At 41.4% G+C, this 16,553-nt stretch overlaps 1 protein-coding gene across 1 annotated transcript in view; it reads right to left on the bottom strand.

Annotated features, from left to right (window-relative positions):
• scaf1 (SR-related CTD-associated factor 1) overlaps positions 1-16,553 on the bottom strand; it is a 101,069-nt gene that overhangs the window by 30,910 nt on the left and 53,606 nt on the right. The window lies entirely within an intron of this gene.

Raw genomic sequence — 16,553 nt, 5'->3', positions numbered from 1 at the left:
TAGAAAATGAATTAATTAATGAATTAATATGTTAATATACAGTATTTCTGCATAATGCTTATTTTCTTGATTTAAAATGAAATACAATATACCATTGGTCAAATTCAACACTGATCCTTTGTATGGACAGCTACCATAGTGCCTCTCCCATCATGCAAACTAACATTCTTTCTTCAAAAAGATCTACTACGTGACCATAACAATCCGGTCTAAATTCTTATTCCACCGTCCATGCCTCCACTCTTCAATTCAGTTCAATTCAGTTTTTTTTCTTTAGTGCCAAATCACAACAAATGTCATCTGAAGGCTTCAAAGACACAGTGCAATTGAAGTCAATTACAGTCAATTAATAGTAATCCAATCATAATCCACTCAAATCCAATTAAAGGAATTCCAAATGAGTCCAATTAAAGCGATAGCCTATGAAAATAAAATTACCTACCTAAAGAAGAAAAGGTTGCTTCTTAACTGGAAGAACCTCTGGCGGAGCAGAATCAGGAAGGGTGGCCATCTGCCTCAATTGCCTGGGGGTTAAGAGGACAGGAAAGAGGGGACAACAAGCACCATACACCAGGCCAGGGATACCTGCAGAGAAAAAGGTAAGGTAATGCGACTTCCCACCTGATGCTGCCCCCCCCCCCCCCCCCCCCCCCAATCAAAAAACACAAAAGGAATCCTCTTGTGCAAAAAAAATTTAAAACAAAAACTTTAACTGAACAAAAACATCAAACTATTAAATGTGGTTTGCTGAATATTAGATCTCTCCTTTCAAAGTCTCTGTTAGTGAATTATTTGATTTGTGATCATCATATTGATATATTTTGTCTTACAGAAACCTGGCTACAGCCATTTTTTAATAACTTTTGAATTTACATTACTTGACTACACGGTTTCTGAGAAGAATTCTACATATAGAAGGTGTCTGTCAGAGAATGCTGTAACCAGATTTAAAGAGTTGATTTCATCATCCTTTTCTTCACTGCCATGTGCAGATATGACAGAGGACGGCTACCTAAACTTTACTCCAGTAGAACTTGACTCTCTTGTTGACAGCACTATAGCTTCAATGCGTACAACACTGGACAATGTTGCCCCTCTGAAAAGGAAGGTAATCAGTCAGAAGAGGTTGGCTCCTTGGTATAATTCACAGCTGCGTGCGTTAAAGCAGACTGCAAGAAAGCTGGAGAGACAGTGGCATTCCTCTAATTTAGAAGAGTCTCAATTAGTCTGGAAAGATAGTTTAATAACGTATAAGAAAGCACTTCGTAAAGCTAGAACTGCTTATTATTCATCATTGATAGAAGAGAAGAAGAACAATCCCAGGTTTCTTTTCAGCACTGTTGCCAGGCTGACAAAGAGTCCGAGCTCTGTTGAGCCATGTATTCCTTTAACTCTCAGCAGTGATGATTTCATGAGATTCTTTACCAATAAAATTGTTTCTATCAGAGAGAAGATTAATGGAATCCTTCCCATTATTATCACTGATGTATCATCAAGTAGAGCAGCTTTAGAAGTATCTTTCTAACCTGATTTGTATTTAGGCAGCTTCTGCCCAGTTGGTCTTTCTGAGCTAACAACAGCAATAGTCTCTTCTAAACCATCAACTTGTATGTTAGACCCAATCCCAACCAGACTGTTCAAGGAGGTTTTCCCCTTAATTGACACTGTAGGAGCCATATATTGTTTTGCTCAAGTCACATGGGTGTCATAGGTTATAATAGTTGCTGAATCACCTGCACTAGAGAGGAGAGAGGCGAGTTAGGTAGCCATAATTTTTGTTGATCGCTTTTAGTTTAGTTGTATTGCTTTGATACAAATGCATATATGTACACGTTAATCCATCTAATATTGCAGATGTAATCGGAAGGCCACTCGTAATCTTTTGTTTATTACTAAATACTCTGAAACTTACCTAGACTCACCGTGTTTAACTGAGCATCAACGTGCCAGCCAAAACATACAGGACCTATTCTCATCCTCTCAAGCAGCTATACAGGGATTGGAAAGCCACAACAGACGCTTCCATATTGGATTTGATCAATCGGTCTTTGTTGACAGGATATGTACCTCAGACTTTTAAGGTTGCTGTAATTAAACCTTTACTTAAAAAACCTACTCTTGATTCAGAAGTGTTGGCTAATTATCGACCTATATCCAATCTCCCTTTTTTGTCTAAAGTTCTTGAAAAAATAGTTGCAGTTCAACTTTGTGATCATTTACATAGAAATAATCTGTTTGAAGAGTTTCAGTCAGGATTCAGAGTGCATCATAGCACAGAAACAGTACTGGTGAAAGTTACCAATGATCTCCTCTTAGCCTCTGATAGCGGACTTGTTTCTGTGCTTGTCCTGTTGGATCTCAGTGCTGCATTTGATACGATCGATCACAGCATTCTGTTACAGAGACTTGAACATGTTATTGGGATTAAAGGAACTGCATTAGGCTGGTTTAAGTCATATTTATCTGATAGATTCCAGTTTGTTCTTGTAAATGAAGAATCTTCCTCACACGTTGGAGTAAGTCATGGAGTTCCTCAGGGTTCTGTGCTTGGACCGATTCTTTTTACTTTATACATGCTTCCATTCGGTAATATTATTAGACAGCACGGCATAAATTTCCATTGTTATGCTGATGATACTCTGCTGTACTTATCTATGAAACCAGATGAAACCAATAAGTTGGTCAGACTACAAGCATGTCTTAAAGACATAAAGACCTGGATGACTCAGAACTGTCTACTTCTAAATTCAGATAAAACTGAAGTCATTATCTTTGGACCTGAGCGCTTCAGGGAGAAATTGTCTAGTTGTATAGTTACTCTCGATGGTATTTCCTTGGCTTCTAGATCTACAGTCAGGAACCTTGGAGTTATTTTTGACCAGAATTTATCATTTGACGCACAGATAAAACTGGTTTCTAAGACAGCCTTTCTTTCACCTTTGTAATATTGCTAAAATCAGGAACATCCTGTCATAGGATGGTGCAGAGAAACTAGTTCATGCATTTGTTACTTCAAGATTGGACTACTGTAATTCCTTATTATTGGGCTGTCCCACATATTCCCTGAAAAGCCTCCAGTTGATCCAAAATGCTGAAGCGAGAGTTCTGATGAGAACTAACAGCAGAGATCATGTTTCTCCACTTTTAGCTTCTCTTCATTGGCTCCCTGTTAAATTCAGAATAGAATTTAAGATTCTTCTCCTCACATATAAAGCTCTTAATGACCGACCATCATATCTTAAAGATTTAATTGTAAGATATTTTCCTAACAGAGCACTTCGCTCCCAAACTGCAGGTTTACTTGTTGTTCCCAGAGTTTCTAAAAGTAGAATGGGAGGCAGAGCCTTCAGTTATCAGGCCCCTCTCTTGTGGCATAAGCTGCCAAACCCCAAACCCCAAACCCCAGCTGGTCGAGGCGGATGGCCACCCTTCCTGAGTCTGGTTCTGCCAGAGGTTTCTTCCTGTTAAAAGGGAGTCGTTCCTTTCCACAGTCCCTCAGGCTCAGGACGGGAGATTGGACTGAAGACAAGTTTTGGTGCAATCTGTTGGTTTCAATCAGGGTATCATTCGTTCTTTCCATTTTCAATTGCCAATCAAAAATCAAATAATGAAAAACTGGCTTGTTATTTTGTTTTTTGTTTTTCATTATAACACCAAAAATGAAAAAAACTGCCTGTTTTTTCATATTTCACTTTTAGGCTCAGATTAAAAATACGAAATGGAAAAACGGGCACCAGGACAGAATTTGTTGTTAATATTTAATTGGTCGGGTTTACGTGACCCGTAAGTTTGGTAAGGAGCGTTAGCAAAGCAAAATCAGTGCTCTCGCAATTAGATATAATCCAAGCCAGAGCATTAAGAACTTGTCTCGGAGCAATAAAAACAGCACCAATATGTTCACTACAGGTTGAAGCAGGAGGAATGCCATTATGGCTCAGAAGAAAACAGCTAATAGCCAACTACTGGATAAATTTAAAAGGACACAAAGAAGAACATCCAGTAAAGAGAGTTCTGGAGATGTGCTGGGAAAAGGGGAAGGAGGAAAAAACGAGTTTTGGGTGGGTCAGTGAGGGTTTAGCAGAACAACTAAAAATACAACATGTGGAATTCAGCCCAACAGTTCTGTGGACAGTAATACCAAAATGGATGTTACAAGAAACAAATGTAGACTTAAACATGTGGAACATCAAGGAAAGAAATAAAACAGCAGATATAGTGCAGGAATTTTATAACTATGTGGAGGAAAAATATGGAGAATATATGTATATATATATGTATATATGCGGCTGTAGCTCAGGAGGAAGAGCAGTCGCCCACCAATCGGAAGGTCGGTGGTTCGACTCTGGCTTCCCCAGGATACATGTCGAAGCGTCCTTGGGCAAGACACTGAACCCCACGTTGCTCCCCCAGTGTATCATTGGGGGTATGAATGTGTGTGAATGCTTAGAAAGCACGTAGTTATGTCCTAAGACGTGCTGTATGAATGTGTGTGAGTGGGGTGAATGCGGCATGTAGTGAAGCGCTTTGAGTGGTCAGCTAGACTAGAAAAGCACTGTACAAGTCCATGTATATATATATACAGATGGGTCCAAAGAACAGGCAACAGGAGTAACAGCAGCAGCAATGGTGGTTCCCATTTATAATAAGACAATTTCAAAAAGAACATCAGATCATTTAAGTATATATGCAGTAGAATTATGTGCAATATTGATAGCAATTGAATGGATGGAGGGGGTGAGGGATAGGAGAATAGTTATATGTAGCGATTCATTTTCATCACTCTTAAGTATTAAAAACGGAACAGCAAAAACACATCAGGAAATTTTATATGAAATACAGTTAAAAACATCCAGGTTAATGCAACAGGGGAGGGAAATAGTGTTCATGTGGGTACCAGCGCATGTCGGAATAAAAGGAAATGAAAAAGCAGACAAAGCTGCTAAGGATGCAGTAAAGAAAGAGGTGGAAATGAAAGTAAAATGATCAAAAACAGAAGGGAAAAGTTTAGTATGGAAAGAAATAAACAATCAATGGACTCAATATTGGAAGAATCAGGAAAAAGGAAGACATATAAATTACAAAGTGTAGCAGGAGAGGCAGGATGTTATGGACAGAACAGAACAGAACAAGTCATTATTAGCAGGATAAGAAAAAAAAATATTATTATTATTACTTTTACAAAGGTTCATGACTCCAGTGTCTATCACTTGATAAGGTTTTGTTACTTATTAACAAAGTCCCACCTTAAACAGAAAGAAGCACACGAGATCGATATTAAGTTCAGCTTTTGCAAAAGGGGAGAGCCGTCGCTGCTTCAGCCACAGGTTTGTATGTGTCTCCGACTCCCTCCTTGCAGTGGCTTAGTTCTATTCATAAGAAGAGATAAGAAAAGGGGAAGAGTTTTACAAAACAAAAGGTTGCATAAAAAGTTCAGAGCATGTGACTCTGTCTATTGTTTAGATATAGAGACACATCTGCAAATTCAGAGTGTGAGACCATGATGATAATCATACAAAGAGATACATCTACAAACTAGTTTGAATCAGGCATTGTGTGTTGTAGTTTGAACTCAGCTGAACTCAGTTGACCTCTGGAAGACTCCGTCCTGAGGCATCTCCCTTTGTTCATACGCACATACATTTCATCATAACATTATTGGAACTAATACAGTATGTGACCCATATATGGCATATAGGATACTTATGGTATAGCACATGAGTGCAATTAAAGCACAGGAATGTAATTGTAACACAGGGTATATCATGAGATAACAACTAAAAACTCTGACATTACTGATGACACCAATGTTGCCATATTTCCTGGAAATTATGGTCACTTCAGCACTGTTGACCTCATAGTAAGGGGGCATTATGAAGTGCATGGACCACACAACCTTACACAATTCTCCTTCCGCCGCTGCGGGTTCAGCTTTAACTGCAAGATCTTCTCCAAGAGCACCTCTGGCAAAGACATTCCAAAGGTGACCAAATACTGTAGCACATAGGCATCAGGATAATATGAGAGTGCATTTATCTATCTGTCTATCTAGAATGTACAATGAATTTCAAAAATATTTTCATCTTCAGGACCGTCTTCATTGCTGATTTTTGTGAAAGGCAGATTGGAAACAAGCAAAACCCTGACAGTTCGATTCTCGAAATTTGAGGCGTCTGTCATGGGCATCACAAGTAAAGTAAATGATGCCCTTGAACAAGAGGACTTGTTTATCCTTACTCATGGTCAGGGAAAACAGATTTTGGATACAGAGGGAACCAGAGGTAAATTGATAAATAAGAGTATTTATAACCCTCTGGTTTAAACAAAACTATCTTTTTTTTTCTGAAAAATTGTATATTTTATGTACTACTAAATTAATCTTTTTATTTTTAGGATCAGCGTTTTGGAAGCAAAATGCAAGGAAAGTTTGTGCTGTGGAGGAAGGAGATTCGCTGCAGTTACAAGGAAGCAAAAAAGAAGACTGAGGTATGTAAACTTGATTTGTCAGTCATCATGATGGCATAGTATGGATATTCTCCTTAATCAACAAGTGAAGAGGACCTTCTTTGTGAGAATTTATGCCAATGTAGGCCATTCAAGTCTCCGGAATTCCCATTGCATGAGTTAAGATCACTATGATTACTTATAGACTTGAAACTTATCGACTTTGTTTAATTATAATGTATGAATTAGCTTGACAGATCATTGAAAGTTGCAATGGTGGAGTTATTGCATAAGGAATGCTGGATTGGAAATATGACACAAGCACCAGAACTAAACAACTGGTTACAATGATTGCATTTTTACTGGTTAGGATTTTGCTGAGACCAAGTAGGTTATAACATGTATATTTTGCCTGTTTTTCAGTCGGCAAGATGATAATGGTCTAGATGCAGTGTTCGATACAATTGAAGAGGTGGTCCTTGCAGCACAGTGTCTTCAGGAGGTGTCAACTACAATTAAGGAGCTGACAAACCTGGTAAGTTCCAACCGAAGAACAACAGTGTCCTTGACAGAGGCTGAAGCAGCAGCTGTTAAAGATGCCTTCGCCTGTGTCGTCTGCAAGGGTAAATAAAAAGTTTTGCCTTCTGTAGGCAGATGTCAGTGCAACTCATGTACCCAAGTCCATGAAGAAAATAGACTTGGGGTCTATAAATAATGTAACCACTTATGCAATTGTATTTAAAAAAAAAAAAGTTTCAAAAGTTTTCTGAATCACATTTGCAGGTCCAGTGGTTGAGCCCATGTTTCATCGTGTTGCCATTGCATTGTTGGCTACAGGAGCTGCATCGACGAATGGCAGCAAAATTCTGCATTATGTCCAAAATGCTGAGCAGATGATTTTGAAAACAATACACAAATCTCACTGGCTGCACTGGAAAACATACTGTGCCAGTAAAACTGTACAGTATTTAGTTGTGCTCATGCTGTTCTTCATTGTTCAGTTTTTTCCTCTTGAATAATGTTTTAATGATGCACTCAAAGCATTTTTGACTGTTAAAGATTGTGCATCTTCATAGTGTTTTATTTTGACCAAATCACATTAAGTTGTATATTTTCTTACTGTTTTCCAGAAACATTGGGCATTTTATACAGTAACGACTGTTTCTATACTGTAGAGTTTCAAGCTCAACTTTGAACTACATACATAAAATGTATAAAGTTTTAGTATTATTTTTCTATGCCTTTTGTAAGCCTAGAAAAGTTAAATAAACAGTTAAAAGAAATACAATTTTGCCAAATTATTCAACTGACAACTTAGGGGCATGGCAGCTTTGTAACATAAATAACTACATCCAAGTTTTTCAATTAGTAAAAAACAGACAAAAGGCTCTGCTTTCAAGTTACTCATGAACACCACAGGCTGCGAGAACACAACTAAAACAGTTTATTTTTTCAGATATATCTTGCAGTCACATTCATTAAGCAGATTAAAGCATCTTGGAAAAGAGTATTGTCATTGTTTACCACATGATTAAAAAGAAGAGAGATGTCAGGGTAGTTTTCTGCATGGAATTTGCCCTGTTCAGATGAAAACGGATCAGCTCCAAACGCAGACTCCCAAGTCAGTGAGGATCCCAAGTCTTGCTTATACAGGTTTGCCACAACAGAAGCACATGGTAACAGCTCCTCAGACACTTTAGCTAGACAGCCACCTGCTGCTCACTGGAGTGACCAATCATGTTTCTCCATCTGGCAATCTGATGGACAAGTCTGGGTTTGGCAGTTGCTAAGAGAACAGTACTTGTCTAACTGCATTGTGCCAGGTGTAAAGTTTGGTGGAGGGGGGATTATGGTGTGGTATTGTTTTACAGGAGCTGGGCTTGGCCCCTTAGTTCCAGTGAAAGGAACTCTGAATGCTTCAGCATACCAAGAGATTTTGGACAATTTCATGCTCCCAACTTTGTGGAAACAGTGCACGGGGGAGTCCAGGACTCCTAACTGAAGTCCTCTCAGCAGAGTTTCTGATAGAGGCCGACTGCCACTGGCTGGAGGAAAGGTGACATGATCTAGTTTTGAATCAGTGACCAGACGCGCTGAATTCTTGGTATTCGTATTCTTTGTTGTTGCCCAGAAATTTTCGGACCTACCAGTGCCTTTATGGTAAGGATCCCTTTGTGTTACTATTGTTGGCGAAAAATAGTGTGAAATAGAGAAAATTATGCAAAAATGAGTCGTTACCAATGAAGTTAAATTATTGAAGTGGTAAAGCAGCTGCTGCAGACTGTGCAGTTAGCCTTACGGTTGTTTGTGAAACGACACGAGTAATGTTTTATTGACTAGTTCAGATTGAGTTGAGTTGGTGGTGAAGCAGCTGCTGCAGACTCTTGCAGTTAGCCGTACTGTTGTTTGTGAAATGACACGAGTAATGTTTTACTGACTAATTCAGTTACTTCCTTTAGCTTAAGACTGTATAGTTGTGTTGGATTAGCTGGTTACATGCTGCCATTCCGACATCTCGCCATTCCGACATTGGCCTCCAATTGTCGGAATGGCGACACTTAATTTTTTATTAAACGTCCCGCCATTCCGACACTTTTTTCCTCCTATGGTCAGAATGTTCCTTTTAATAGCCTATGTTTTACCCAAAACATTTTTACACTAATGAAACTAAACAAACTTTAATAATCTATTATCAAAATCCCCTGAAATGTCAAATATAAAAATACATATATTAATGTAACTCTGGCGAGACTGAAACTGATTAAGCAGAAATACAGTGTCAGTGAGCTGTCTCAGCAGCCAGCTGGAGCGGAGCTCTCCACAGATTACAATTACAGATATCACGGCTACTGCACAGGACACAGTTGCGAGCACTCTGCCTTGCCTTGCCAATAGGAGAGGAGAGAAATAACAGCATAGAACGTGTAAAACACAACAAAATGCAGTAAAAACGTTTATTCATATTATTCACGTGATTTATGAGTACTCGCTCCAATTATGGGAAGCGCGGATGGGCTTTGCGCATTTGGCACAAACACACAGCCGTTGCGCAAGGCTTTATACAGCCTGTTGATATCTTAAGGACCTAACTGGTCACACCTGGGAGTAAATGTCATGTAGAGATTGTTTTTACATGACATTACAGCTGAACATATAGCTTTCATCCACAAACCAACGTGGGAGAGCCCGAAGACGCATGTGCCAGACGCACATAGGCATGCGTAAAACCAATTTTGACCACTTCATGCTGTTTATTTGCTTTCTTTTAGTTAACTTTCGTTTCTTTTGGATTCTTGTGCGTGTTATGGAGCCGTTTTGGTCCATGTTTGTAAGCCTTTTTTCCTGGATTAAATTTTCGGAAGTTGAAACAAGTGGCATTGGAGTGTGTGATTAAAAACCACCACTGTCTGCTTCTCCTCCTCCAGTTGCCCAGACTTTGTGTTTTTAATAACGCTTACCTGTAAACATGTGTTAAACATTTAAATTGCATGAACAGAAAGAAGGGACTCACCTGTTGAGTAACTCACATTTCCATATACGGAAAGCCTTGTCGGAATGGTGGGATGTTTGAATGTCGGAATAGCGGGATGTCGGAATGGTGGGATTTCGGAATGGGTGTTGCCACCCGGATTAGCTCATGATAAGTAACATAAAATCAGTCAGTAAAGGTGAGTGAGTCCATAGTCTGTGTGAGAAGACTACAGGAATAAATAACTCCACGCCATGCGTTAGAAATGGAATCTAGATGTTAGAAGAGAGTTTGCGATGGGAGATCGCAATAATTAAATCCGTCTTTGTTTGTTTGTTTGCTGCAGTGTTGTTATATTTGCTATGTATGTATGAAGTGTGAAACAGCTGCTGATAATGTGTTGATGTTGCTGCTGCAAACGACAGGAGTAATGTTTCACTGACTAGTTCGGATTAAGTTGAAGTGGTGGTGAAACAGCAAACATTGGAGTCTGGTTGCCATAATGTTGTTGCTGGTAACATAACGACAGAAGTAGTGTTTCATTGACTAGTTACTATTTTTTTAAGCTAACAAGGAGTTAAGTGGGAGTGCTAAAATCATGTTTAAAAAAACCTCAGATAATGCTAAATACTTAGACAGGTGAGAAAAGAAATTTGGTTTTGAGGGTGCAATCTGTTGGTTTCCTTAGCTAGGGTATTCATTTTTGAATTGGCTCTATATGAATTAATTGGATAATGATTACAATGAATTGAATTGGAGGGTCTTTGTGCCATATTCAGGGACAATATACCCCCTCACAAGTTAAGACAAATAGTTTTTTTCCCTAATTAGAGCATGTGTCATTTAAAATGGAGATGAAACTAACTTAAATACTTTGTATCACCGCAGAATGATTTTATTAATGATTTTACTGAATTTCTTTAAATTGTGTGCACTGCTGTTGACTGTTTAGTCATAACAGGGGACGTGAAGGTGCACATGGATGTAGCCCATAATAAGCAAGCTAAAGAACTCACTGCTTTCCTTGAAATGTTTGGTCTAACTCAGCGTGTGACTGAACCCCCCCACACAGCAGAGGCACTCTAGATGTGTTCATTTCAAAGGATGTTGTTATTTTGAATATGGAGGTCGTCAATGTTGCTTTATCTGATAATTTTTCTGTTTTCTTCGACCTGTTTGTTACACCCAAACCAGCAGTTGGGTCTTTACTGATAAATGACAAAACAGGGACACAGTTTATGCAAATGCTCAGCTCTGAAAATACTGCAGAATGGTTAAAAGTGGGCAAAGGGCGCCATGGAGAAAAGAAGAGTCGGTCAGGGCGCAGAAAAGGGAGTGCCGGAGAGCCGAACGGAAATGGTGCAAGTCAAAGCTCCAGATTGAGATGAGTGTTAGAGTTCTTAGTTGTTATCTCATGATATACCCTGTGTTACAATTACATTCCTGTGCTTTAATTGCACTCATATGCTATACCATAAAATGTGTGATGTATGGATCTTATACTGCATTAGTTTCAATTCAATTTTATTTATATAGCGCCAGATTACAACAATTGTCATCTCAAGGCACTTAAGTAATATAGTCCAATTCAAGCCAATTGGAATTCAATTCATTGTAATCATGATCCAATTAATTCTTATAGAGCCAATTCAAAAAATTTATATCCTAGCTAAGGAAACCAACAGATTGCACCGAAACGTGTCTTCAGTCCAATCTCCCGTCCTGAGCGTGCCTGTGGCAACTGTGGAAAGGAACGACTCCCTTTTAACAGGAAGAAACCTCTGGCAGAACCAGACTCAGGAAGGGTGGCCATCCGCCTCGACCAGCTGGGGTTTGAGAAGACAGAAAAGAGGGAAAAGAGGGGGGAAAAACACCATAACGCCATTCAAAGGATATCTGTTGGAACAGGGAAACACAAGTTAATAATCACAATAATGTCACATGTACATAAAATCAATTGTGAAATTAAACAGGGGGAAAAAGAGAGCAAAGTGAGGAAAGGTGTGACAGATGAGGTCCCCCAGCAGTCTAAGCCTATAGCAGCTTAACTATGGGATGTTTCAGGATTACCTGAGCCATCCCTAACTATAAGCTTTATCGAAAAGAAAAGTTTTAAGCCTAATCTTAAAAGTGGAAAGGGTGTCTGCTTCCCGGACATTTACTGGCAGCTTGTTCCACAAGAGAGGGGCCTGATAACTGAAGGCTCTACCTCCCATTCTACTTTTAGAAACTCTGGGAACAACAAGTAAACCTGCAGTTTGGGAGCGAAGTGCTCTGTTAGGAAAATATCTTACAATGAGATCTTTAAGATATGATGGAGCTCGGTCATTAAGAACTTTATATGTGAGAAGAAGAATCTTAAATTCTATTCTGAATTTAACAGGGAGCCAGTGAAGAGAAGCTAAAACTGGAGAAACATGATCTCTCCTGTTAGTTCTCATCAGAACTCTGGCTGCAGCATTTTGGATCAGCTGGAGGCTTTTCAGAGAATATGTGGGACAGCCCAATAATAAGGAATTACAGTAGTCCAATCTTGAAGTAACAAATGCATGAACTAGTTTCTCTGCATCACCCTGAGACAGGATGTTCCTGATTTTAGCAATATTACGAAGGTGAAAGAAGGCAGTCCTAGAAACCAGTTTTATATGTGCGTCAAATGATAAATTCTGGTCAAAAATAACTCCAAGGTTCCTCACTGTAGAACTAGAAGCCAAGGAAATACCATCTAGAGTAACTATATAACTAGACAATTTCTCCCTGAAGCGCTCAGGTCCAAAGAGAACAACTTCAGTTTTGTCTGAATTTAAAAGCAGACAGTTCTGAGTCATCCAGGTCTTTATGTCTTTAAGACAGGCTTGTAGTCTGACCAACCTGTAGGTTTCATCTGGTTTCATAGATAAGTACAGCTGAGTATCATCAGCATAACAATGGAAATTTATGCCATGCTGTCTGATAATGTTACCTAATGGAAGCATGTATAAAGTAAAAAGAATTGGTCCAAGCACAGAACCCTGAGGAACTCCATGACTTACTCCAACGTGTGAGGAAGATTCTTCATTTACAAGAACAAACTGGAATCTATCAGATATATATGACTTAAACCAGCCTAATGCAGTTCCTTTAATCCCAATAACATGTTCAAGTCTCTGTAACAGAATGCTGTGATCGATCGTATCAAATGCAGCACTGAGATCCAACAGGACAAGCACAGAAACAAGTCCGCTATCAGAAGCTAACAGGAGATCATTGGTAACTTTCACCAGTGCCGTTTCTGTGCTATGATGCACTCTGAATCCTGACTGAAACTCTTCAAACTGATTATTTCTATGTAAATGATCACAAAGTTGAGCTGCAACTATTTTTTCAAGAACTTTGGACAAAAAAGGGAGATTGGATATAGGTCGATAATTAGCCAACATTTCTGAATCAAGAGTAGGTTTTTTAAGTAAAGGTTTAATTACAGCAACCTTAAATATCTGAGGTACATATCCTATCAACAAAGACCGATTGATCAAATCCAAAATGGAAGTGTCAATTAAGGGGAAAACCTCCTTGAACAGTCTGGTTGGGATTGGGTCTAACATACAAGTTGATGGTTTAGAAGAGACTATTGCTGTTGTTAGCTCAGAAAGATCAACTGGAAAGAAGCTGTCTAAATACAATTCAGGTTCGAAAGATACTTCTAAAGCTGCTCTACTTGATGATACATCAGTGATAATAATGGGAAGGATTCCATTAATCTTCTCTCTGATAGAAACAATTTTATTGATGAAGAATCTCATGAAATCATCACTGCTGAGAGTTAAAGGAATACATGGCTCAACAGAGCTCGGACTCTTTGTCAGCCTGGCAACAGTGCTGAAAAGAAACCTGGGATTATTCTTATTCTCTTCTATCAATAATGAGTAATAAGCAGTTCTAGCTTTACGAAGTGCTTTCTTATACGTTATTAAACTATCTTTCCAGACTAATTGAGACTCTTCTAAATTAGAGGAACGCCACTGTCTCTCTAGCTTTCTTGTCGTCTGCTTTAACGCACGCAGCTGTGAATTATACCAAGGAGCCAACCTCTTCTGACTGATTACCTTCCTTTTCAGAGGGGCAACATTGTCCAGTGTTGTACGCATTGAAGCTATAGTGCTGTCAACAAGAGAGTCAAGTTCTACTGGAGTAAAATTTAGGTAGCCGTCCTCTGTCATATCTGCACATGGCAGTGAAGAAAAGGATGATGAAATCAACTCTTTAAATCTGGTTACAGCATTCTCTGACAGACACCTTCTATATGTAGAATTCTTCTCAGAAGCTGTATAATCAATTAATGTAAATTCAAAAGTTATTAAAAAATGGTCAGACAAGACAGGATTATGAGGGAACACTGTTAACTGTTCACTCTCAATGCCATAAGTCAGCACAAGGTCAAGGGTATGATTAAGGCAGTGAGTAGGTCTGTGAACACTTTGAGAAAATCCAATAGAGTCTAATATAGAATTAAAGTTAATATTTAGGCTGTCATTTTCAACATCTACATGAATATTAAAGTCACCCACTACAATGACTTTATCTGTACTCAGCACTAACTGGGATAAAAACTCTGAGAATTCAGACAGAAACTCAGAATAAGGGCCAGGTGGACGATACACAACAACAAACACAAGAGGTTTTTGTGATTTCCACTTTGGGTGGGAAAAACTGAGAATCAGAGATTCAAAAGAGCTAAAACTAATCTTGGGTCTAGGACTGATTAGTAACCCTGATCTGAAGATAGCTGCCACTCCTCCTCCTCTTTCAGTTTCAATCATGTGATGATGAAATGTGTGTGTGAGTGAGTATGAACAAAGGGAGATTGTCACGGTTCAAGGATGGCTCCCAGACATCCAACGAGGGAGGGAGGGGCTCTGAAGGGCCTAAAGCCGGGTCCCGTCTGGCGGACGGCCAGACCTCCAGGGACCCGATCCCCAGTGCCGGAGGCCGTCTGGTGGACGGCCCGATCTCCGGTGACCCAGCCACCCCTTCAGGGCAGCGAGCCGAGGTGGAGTCCACTGCGGGACCACCAGGGTCCCCACTGGCGCCAAGCAGTGGTGAGTCCGCCCGGGCTCCCACCAGCGACGGCGCAAGGTCGCCCAAGCCTCCATGGGCCAGGACCATTAGCCCACTCGGGCTTCTGTGGACGATGGCGAGGACAAGGCTTTGCCCACCCGGGCTTCCATAGGCGGCAAGGTCAAGGCTTTGCCCACCCCCGGCGACGCCCATAGCCCCCTCCTCAAGGAACGGCTAGCGGACGTTCCTAAAATGGGGTGGGTGAGGCAACAGGCAGGACGGCCGGATCAGGCGTGGAGGCAACAGGCAGGGCGGCCGGATCAGGCGTGGAGGCAACAGGCAGGGCGGCCGGATCAGGCGTGGAGGCAACAGGCAGGGCGGCCGGATCAGGCGTGGAGGCAACAGGCAGGGCGGCCGGATCAGGCGTGGAGGCAACCGGCCGGATCAGGCGTGGACGAAACCGGCCGGATCAGGCGTGGACGAAACCGGCCGGATCAGGCGTGGACGAAACCGGCCGGATCAGGCGTGGACGAAACCGGCCGGATCAGGCGTGGACGAAACCGGCCGGATCAGGCGTCGACCTCGGCGGCAGCGGACGGCTGCGGCAGGACGACCTCGGCGGCAGCGGACGGCTGCGGCAGGACGACCTCGGCGGCAGCGGACGGCTGCGGCAGGACGACCTCGGTGGCAGAGGCGTGGATGAAACCAGCGGGACGGCGATGTCAGCGGGCTGTGCCGGGACGGCGATGTCAGCGGGCTGTGCCGGGACGGCGAGGTCAGCGGGCTGTGCCGGGACGGCGAGGTCAGCGGGCTGTGCCGGGACGGCGAGGTCAGCGGGCTGTGCCGGGACGGCGAGGTCAGCGGGCTGTGCCGGGACGGCGAGGTCAGGAGACGGAGCTGGGGACGCAAAGGGAGAAATGAGAGGCCCGCGGAGAGCGTGCAACATTTGGGCCGAATCCGCACCGAACACATCCACGAGTGCCTTGTGGTGGATGGCTCTCACGTCCTCCCAGGTAGCCTGGATTGCGGGCGTCCCCGGACCGAGTCCCCACCGAAACACCTCCAGGACCTGACCCGACAGCCACCACCGGTTGAATATGTCACCACCCTCCGGAAAGCCATTATGCAGGGCGGCGAGTCGGCTCTGAAGCTCCTTCAGAACTGCTGGGTCCATACTGGCAGAATCCTTCTGTCACGGTTCGGAGAAGTAGGACCCAGATGCAGTTCTTTTCCAAAATCAAAAGGTTTATTTACAAAACGGGGAGCAGGAACAAAAGGCGCGGCAGAGCCGGATTATCAAAAATACTTAACATGAAGAAAAAAAAAAAACACTAAACAAAACAAGGCTATGAAAAAACACTGACTATGGCTATCTTAAACGCCTATTAGGCAGGCAATCAAACTTATCTTTTTCCGTGGAAGCATGGAGGGATAGTGAGGTAAGGATTCTGCAGTGACTGAAAGGAAACCAGGAGACTAAATACTGTGGAGGGAGTGATCAGTGAATGAGGTGCAGCTGTGAACAATGAGCCAGGTGACTTGAGTGAACCGAGGTGGCAGGGGAAAAACATGACCAGAACATAACTGAAAACATGATTAAACATAA

Source organism: Leuresthes tenuis, unplaced genomic scaffold (assembly GCF_036924035.1).
Source record: "Leuresthes tenuis unplaced genomic scaffold, fLeuTen1.0.hap1 SCAF_17, whole genome shotgun sequence".
In the NCBI taxonomy this organism is placed as follows: Eukaryota; Metazoa; Chordata; class Actinopteri; order Atheriniformes; family Atherinopsidae; genus Leuresthes; species Leuresthes tenuis.
Note: the sequence above shows the minus strand (reverse complement) of the source record. Positions and strands in the feature narration are given on the sequence as shown.